This window comes from Cyprinus carpio, unplaced genomic scaffold, assembly GCF_018340385.1.
Source record: "Cyprinus carpio isolate SPL01 unplaced genomic scaffold, ASM1834038v1 S000006709, whole genome shotgun sequence".
NCBI lineage: Eukaryota > Metazoa > Chordata > Actinopteri > Cypriniformes > Cyprinidae > Cyprinus > Cyprinus carpio.
In genome coordinates, this window is record NW_024879317.1 from 198,395 (window position 1) to 207,606 (window position 9,212).

The following is a 9,212-nucleotide window of genomic DNA, read 5'->3' on the forward strand; positions in this document are numbered from 1 at the left end:
TTGGCCCCAATTGAGTGTCTGGGGCAGTCCTTATATCGGGTCTGGTGAGGAGGAGAACCAATCGCAGCCTCTAGCAAATTATCTAAATGAACCGCCCACCTGAAACACAAAGATACACATAAACAGAGAGAACACAAGAGGGCAGAATGGAAACAACGAACAAATGACTCATAACAAGCACAATATGAAAAGTAAAAACAAAGATCCATATCTTAAGTGGTGCCTAAACAAGAAACAAGAGGGTCTTCTATATATACAGTCAAACCAAACATTATTCAAACACCAGATATAATTTTTTATATATTTTTACCTGTGGGACACTATACTGCCCTACAAAGGCAAAATATCTTAACTCGCTAGAGTGTGGAACTGAGAAAAATTACTTTAAAGCTTTTTACTTGTCCAGCTAAATTAATTATAGGTAGGACACAGGAAATTTAACAATTAGATGTTTTAATAATGAAAATTATCTATATTAAAGGGGTCATATGATGCAATTTCATGTTTCCCTTTCTCTTTGGAGTGTTACAAGCTCTTGGTGCACAAAGAAGATCTGTAAAGTTGCAAAGATTAAAGTCTCAAACTCAAAGAGATATTCTTTCTAAAAGTTAAGACTCGTCCACACCCTCCTAAAACGCCTCATTTAAACACACCCCCACATGTCTACGTCACGATGTGAGAAGATTTGCATAACGCCGCCCAAATGTTCACGCAAAGAAAGAAGGCATAACCTTTGATTCTCGCTGTTGCCACCGGTGCCATTTTTTTGGAGATGCTGTTTCGTTGTGAAAGCGAAAATACTTTGTTTGGCCTTCCAAAAGAGGACACAACTAGAAATCAGTGGTTAAGTTGTATTTACAACACTGTTCCAGAACAATTTAACACAAATATTCAGATGTGTGCAGCACATTTTATGGAGGACTGTTTCCTGATCCTGGGAGAGAAGACTACAATGCCGACTGTTCTGACTCACAGTCTGTAAGTAAGTTTACATATGTAAAGGATTTGCCACTGATGATTCAAACGCAAGTTTTGAGCAGTGTAGTGAAGCGGTTCTCAATTCCAGTCCTCGCGCCCCGCTGCTCTGCACATTTTGTATGATTCTCTTATGGCTTCAGACGTTTGTTCTATTCGAACGTAAGTGCCCTGCGAAGTGGACATCACAGGATATTATGCCATGATTCCAATTAGAAGCGAACGTATATGTTCCATTCAAAGGGCATTGAAGTGTGCGAGACGTGAATTTAAATTGTATTTATTTACAGAGGTATATGATGTCACACTTGTCTGTGTGTGAAGATGTTGCGTAGAGCAAATTCGTAAATGAATGTTCCGAAGTGAGGTAAACTTCAACAGATTTCCTCTGCTCAGGGAGTAGGGATAAATGAACACTGTAGGGACCATGTCAATGGGGACACGCATCACAGTATGGGAACCAATAATGTATAGTATATGTTAAATAATGTGTTTTTTTAACCTTAAATTGCATAAACACATTTCATTACACCAAATACACAAAATAATGTTATTTTTCGCAACATCATATGACCCCTTTAAAAATTATGAGCTCAAACTTATTTTGAAGTTAATGTACTCTGCCTTTGCATTGTCTGCAAAACTTGTGAAATGACACCAAGGCAAAAGTCAGTAACTTCCACATTATCAATATTTGGTTGCTGATCACCATTTACAAAATCGTTATAGTAACACCTGTATAAAATCTAGTGATCATGGGCTATCTCATATAGGCTATTGCATATAGTAATGTGACTGCATTAATTATTATTATTTATTGTTATTTTATTTTTTTACCGTAACAAGCAGACTAAAAGTTAAACATGTGAGTGGATACCCTAGATACCAATTTATTTGCTATGCTTATTAACGTTAAAGAGTACTAGACATAGCATATTGCTTTAATATTGACTTGTATTAAATACCCTAAACTAAATGAACGACTTGTGAATTGATGTGAACACCAGATAGCAGGAATAATGCTCAGAATGCTTGCGGATTAAACATCTCCCATGACGTTCATCGCCATGGATTGATTCTATCGGGTTACAAGAAAATTTAGGATATGGATTTAATTGTGAACTGTTAGGCTACTGATTTTATGATTGTTCATGTTAGCTACAGCATTCAAGTCCACATGCGCCCAACTAAGTGACAGCCTGGTGAATAATCTGCATTACAAAAAAAAAAAAAAAAAATCTTTAAAGGTCATTCACGTTTACATATTGCTGCCAAGGTATCTAGTCTTTACAGTGCTTTGTTATATGGAGCTGTTTGGTAGATCGTGATCTATCTAATATGCTTGTCTACACTGTAATTAAAATGCAGCAGACCATATTGGACAGTAAAAAAAGGGAAGAACACCGTATAAAGCCGGGGTTCACACTACACTTTGAGCATGCAAAATTTGTTCAGACGCTGCAGCGGTCGTAATATGACGTCATGCTCTGCAGCGTCTTTTTAATAATAAACAATAATAATACACCTAAAATGTAAAAACACACAATATACTCCACTTTCCTGCAGCGCTGCAGTTTTAGATTTATATCATTTTAATTCAGATAGGAGGTCATGCTGTGACGTATCAATCTGCTGTTAGTTACACGGTGTCATGTGATGCGAATTTGTAGGCCAGAGTTCACCAAGTTTGAACTTAGGAATGGAGCAAAATGTGAAAACTTTTCACACTGTCTTGCATTTCCGCTCTGACAAATTTGCATGCGTAGTCAATGGAAAGAAGTTTAGCGTGACAGCGGCTTAACTCCAAACCGGCACCGTAACTTCATTTTGACGCACGGCTGAACAAAGGCAGAACACCTTAACTCAATTTGAGCATTCCAAACAAAGTGAAAGAGCCATAACTGGTGGTATACGGTGTTCTGCCTTGGTTTCTCTGGGGCTTTTCGAAGTTACAGTTGAGGCGACCCATTATTTTTTCTGAAAAATAACTAAATTGACTCAAGATACTTATGCACATGATAAAGGATGTCTTGAATGTCCCAAAAATATCAATAACTCATTTTGAATTCGTTCTGACACAGTTTAACTCTAAGATCTTGTCAGATTTTATTACCATTTTCTAAACTATAGCGAATAAACTGTGATAATGTGCGAAATGTTGAAGGTGTCTGAATAAATTGTTTAACTGTTTAAGGTATATTGGACCAACTAAGTTTCATACTTGAAGAAATGTGAAGCCTGCTGTGGGAGAAATGGCCTCTAGCACTGCCTCATGTCCTGAGACTCCTGGGATGCCCATAGACCTGGATATTGTCATGATGAAAGGGACACATGATCTGTGGGCACAGACACAGATACATGATGAGCCTCTTAAACTCTCTCTGAGATTTGAAAATGTGAGTTGCCAGGTTCTCAGTTGCTGTCAGCTGAGAAATAAATGAACTATAAACACTCATCAATAAAATCACACATTACTACACACATTTCTCACCAAGAGGCCAACAATTCTGCACAGCCTGAATTGAAGTCATTACCAATGGATTTATTAAACCTGGCTCGCAATCTTGTACATCAAAGATTCTGTGCATATTGATGAAGTGAATGTACTTTCTGTTGACGAAAGTCAATCCACTCTCCACAGTATACTGAATGCAGTCAATTGCACCGATTATACTTGTACTCTGCACACTCAACAGCTGCAACAGAGTATGCTATGACAACTTGCTAGGACATCCCAGTCCATCTTTGTCACATCCTTTCGCCACTGCAGCAAGATAACTATAAAGGGTCTGCAACATAAAAAAAAAAAAAATAAAAAAAAATAAACAATGCAAATAAATAAATAAAACATCTCGAACTTGCAAGCCCTGTTAACATAGTCTTTTCACACTCCCATTTCCCTGGCAAGCAGTACTGGATTGTAAATCAAGGACAACCACATGAAGAAGCAGATTTTAGGTCATCGGGATTTGTGCATGATTCTGCCCCATGGTGTTGCATGAATTGCAGACCAAAAATAACTTCATATCTTTTGCTTATTATCTTTCTTTTAACCACCAGTTATTAAAAGTAAGTGCTTTCGCATACTATGTAAGTATACACATTCTAATTCTGGTTTATTTTATCTCCAGAGCATTAAATTATTTGCATAAAATGAGGACCTGGTGAGACCCGATCTGGTTTATAAAGACATAATAAATAAAAAGCATTATATACCCTTTATGTTTTATTTTCATTATTAGGGTGATGATTAAGAACCCCCCCAAAAAATTAAAGATAGTTGTCCAAATGATGTCTCTGATCATGTGTCTCCGGAAGAGCATCTGTGTTCACAGGAAGAGAATGATGAATTTTCAATTAGTGTCTACATTAGTCATTAAAGGTACATATTTATTAATTCTTATCATTAATTAAGGGGGTAAGTGAAAATGCTTGTTTTACAGACATCAAATCAGTATCCATAATGAGGCCACAGTTAGATAAACCAAGGTAAATCATGGCGCAGATCTCTTGAGCACTATTTTGTTTTGTTTTTCTTTTTTTGACATTTTTTGGCCTTGACCTTCCACTGCTATTAATGGAAGTTCTGCTACAACAACACCGACGCACTTTAACACGTTCATTGTTCAGAATATTTGGAAAGGACAGAAGTTGACAGACCTTTCAGAGCCCTCTAGGGGTGTCTGTTGAATGCTAAGAGTGCATTGTTTCATTGCTGTGTCTATTTAAAGGCAAGACAATGCCAAGAAAACAGAGAAAATAAAGACCTGACTTTATTATTATTATTATTATTATTATTATTATTATTATTTTATTTTATTTTTACTTATTTTTTTGTACCAACGTTGTCTGCATTAATGAATGCACATTTTAAGGAAGAAATTAATTAGTGACAAAATGCTCAGTAACATTTGTTAAGTGCTGGCAATTGCAAATTGTGGTACTCTACAGATCAAAGAGGGTTTGAAATGTTTTGCTGCCACACCAACTGCATTTCACTAAGTTGAGGATCAAAGCTATTCAATAGAGTGATCACAATAAGGAGTAATCACAGGCATTAGATGCTCAGTCAGCAGGCTCAAAGTCATACCAAAAGAAAATATCAGTCAAAGAGGCATATAATGACAGCAGTCCTGTGAGAATGAGACTGAGTGTAAAAAGGCAAAATAGTTTAAAATGGCAATAGAATGACCTGGGACAACAAATGTTGTTGTTGGTTTTTTTTTTTTGTTTTTTTTTTTTCTTTTTTTTTTCACTTCACTTACAGCTGGTGTTAATATCCATTTTGAATGATCAGATCACACAGAAGCAGATGGATGTTTCTGAAACAGAAGGTTATCCTAGTCCAGTCCTTCTGAGGCTTGTAGACTAGACTCCTTCTCAGCAGTAAAAACTAGTAAGTGACCAGTAAGTGTGCATTTTTTTTTTTTTTTTTTTGTCTTGCTTTACATAATGTAATCAGACAAGCTGAATGCTTATTCATTTTCTGCTAATTCTTCTTTCTAAATTGGAATGTGTGCAAATTGGAAGTGACTGGAAGACACCGAGGATACACTTGATGCATATTTCAAAATAAGCCAAATGAAGCACACAAAAGGAAGGCTGCCAAATGAGAAGCATCCTGTATTTATAATGTAAAGACCTGTTCACACCTTCACAAAAATTCGGTCTGATTTTGACATGTGACATATTTGACAATATGATTTGTCTGTTCTGACTCGCACAAAGGGCAGAATGGGCTAAATTAAAATGCAGAATTTCTGATATTCACTTTTCACAGAAAAGGAAGAGAGTCAGACTTTACATGTTTTCAAACAGCATATTTTTGTCAAACAACAAGGTTTCAGATTCTTCCTCTGCTCATCACTGTTGCTTAGCAAAATAGTGAGAACCACCAAGTCATACTTTTATGTAACAGCAGCAGTTCTGGGCATGGAACCAAAAGCACAAATCTTGAAAATACCATTAAAACAAACTTTAATTATGTACAGGTTTTCAATAAAATAACCATCCAATCAAAACATGAGTAAAAGCATATAGAGGTACAATTAGATTTTCAAGACCTAACTAATTATTTTGAAACAGATCATGTGATGAAGCCACGGCTAATACAGGTACTTAACTAAAAAGTAACAAGCATTCAGCTCGAAACATCCCTCCAAATTAAAATCTTATCACATTTGGTCATAGAAGACACATTTGCACTTTTCTACAAGGTGAAAACCATGTTGTGTCTCAAAGATGGATTTTAATGCCAGGTGTATTCAGGACCAAAGGCTAATCTAAAGATTTTTTACTAAGAAGATGATTTTGCAGAGGTTGGGTGCTGAATTTTAGCATGTGCAATTAAAATCAGACAAAGACACATTTTCATTCACACATGCACATACTGTACATATACAAAGGCACAAGTGCACATCCCCACTCATATCTTTCACTAAACATTTTACCCAAAACCAAGACCCATTTTGTTTCAGTTCCCAGGGATGGCACAGGACACAGAGGTGACAGATTCAAAAGTGTGCTATCACTAGCGCCATATCACGTTCTCAGAGTACATGTCAGACATTCTTTAGTCTTTGTAAGTTTGATAACTTCTGACCACAGATGAGGTGAGAATTGAAAATATGGAAATATGAGAACGGCAATGGATACCTTGACAAAATAAGTGATGCTTCGATGTATCAATTTAAAAGATACAGAAATGGGTGTAGAGATTGCTTTGAGGTTTTATGGACATTGATGCATGGTCATGGAATTGAGGATATAAAAATAAATTGAACATGCATTATTCGATTAAAGCTCCACATCTTCTTATTCCAGCATCGTTAAAGAGAGGAAATGACAGTATTTTTTATGTTATGACAAGTTATGACTATGTAACATTTTTAGTGAGTTGATGGAAGAAATTAAGAAAAAAACTCAGACTGAATCATAACTAATTCATTACATTAATGCTTTTAACTCATTGCTAATGACAACGATTTGCACTTTATTCAAAGATGAGACTGGAGGTGATATTTTGACTTGTATAAAGTGCGTGATTAAAGGTATTTTATTTTAGGTTGAAGCTGACTTATTGAATGAATCATAAGTAAGAACATACGTTTTCAGCAAATGGATGTTAGTGCCTCGAGGTGTCAGTCGGTTCATTGCAAATAAAGAAATCTTTAAAGACATTTAGGATGCATCAACTCATTTGTCATTCAGTTGTCAGTTGTTTCTGTTTTTTATTGATTTGTGTGCATGTAAATCTGAGAGATAAGTGCAGCTGAATCAATCTAATTCATTAGCGCTCAGTTCCGAACACTAGTTCATCTGGTGCCTCTTGTAATTACAGATAATCCCCCGTTATCTTCAGATCAGTATGAGAGACTGTAAACAATCCTCTCTGCACAAACATGCATTTCTTTGTACTCATTATAGTAAAATATTAATTCAGTATTTCAGCTGTTACATCTATATGACATTACAGCAGTTGATGGCTGTAGTAACATTATCGAATGCTGTGTCCCTGCATCCTTGAGTTTTTCTTATCCCATCATTCAGACCGCATGGTGATTCACACACCTTGTTCTGAACCTTCTGTGAACACACACACATTGTGATAGCTTTGAGCTTGGGGCTCAAACATTGAATCAAATTTATACAGCACACACACATATAAAATGTCTGTACAAACAATACAGATTAAAACACATGACTGAAGACAGTAGCATAGAGACTAATATTAGGATTGCTACTACAATTATTTATTCACTCAAAAATGAAAATTCTGTCTTTATGAATGATGTATGTGTATTTATGGATCGCTGAGTATGCATTTGTAAATCGTCACACCTGCATGGACTGCTTTAAATTTGTGTGCGGTATTTTCAGACTTTCCTGACAGGTTAAGATTTATAAATATATATTTTTTGGAGGATGTTCCGTTCAGCCAACCATGGTGAGCTTTTAATTCACTAAACAAAAAGCTCCTTACTGAACAGACTCACGAAGCTCAATGCTGTACTTGTACTGTGCATTGTTCCATGACCACTGACACTCCTAACTGAGATTGTAGATAGAGTGTCAATGGTCCATTTGAGAGATAGGTGGCGGTAATGCACTTATAAGTCTGCGATCCGCCATAAAGTAAGAAGAAGAAGAAGATGCCTCAGCTGCCTGCTGCTGTGAAGCGCATTCACAGGAGTTCTAACAGTTCAGACATTGCGTGAATCAGAAGTAAAAAAAAACAAAAAAAAAACCTATATTAATACTGTTCAGTTTCTTGCACAGACCGATCATTTTGTGTCTTTACCCATCAATGTATTGTCACGAGCCGCAGGGCTTAATTTGGATTTGTCTGTGCATTTTATTTTTACTCTAATAGATTTTGTTACCATGGCCATGCATTGTACGGCTGAGAGACTGCAACGGTTGTAGTTAAAAATCATAATTTGTGTTCTACTGAAGAAACAAAGTCACCTACATCTTGGATGCCATGGGGGTAAGCAGATAAACATCAAATTTTCATTTTAGGGTGAACTATCCCTTTAAAGGTTGTTTTATGTAATGAAATGTGCAGTTTGCAGTGTTACAAAGTTGTTAGTCCACGCCAGCTTCCTTATATTATAACTGATGTATGTAGGAAGACTTAATCACAGGATGAATAATGATAAACAATCAACAAAACAACGATTTTGATGAGAAACTATCAGGTAATTTTAAATATGGTTTGTATATAGTTGGGTCTAAAGTTACCATCGTGACCAGCTATAATCACAAGAAAAAGCCATCAGATAAAAAAACGACTTTACTCACTCGTTGAGTCTGGTTTTCATCCTCCATGCTGCAATCTCTCCGCTGTGTGTGTGTTAGAAATCTCCCTTAGGTGGTGGTAGCTGTATTTATTGCCTGATCAAAAGTTACAACGAACCTGACACTACTACTACTACTACTACTACTAAGAACAACAGAACACATTACATAATTGTTGTTAATAAATGAAATATCTGAACATTTAACACTTATTTACATTAATAACATTATAGATTGATCTGAATAAACAGGGTATATGCAACTTAGGCTAACCGGGTAGCTGTATTTTGTACGAACGATATATAAATCATAATGTGATTTTGTAGAAATAGAAATCAGGTGGATTTAAAAAATAAAAGAGTACCCATTAAAATGTCTTTACATCCAAATTCTGAGTATGGGTCACCATACTTGGCTGTATGCCATGTCACTTTTGT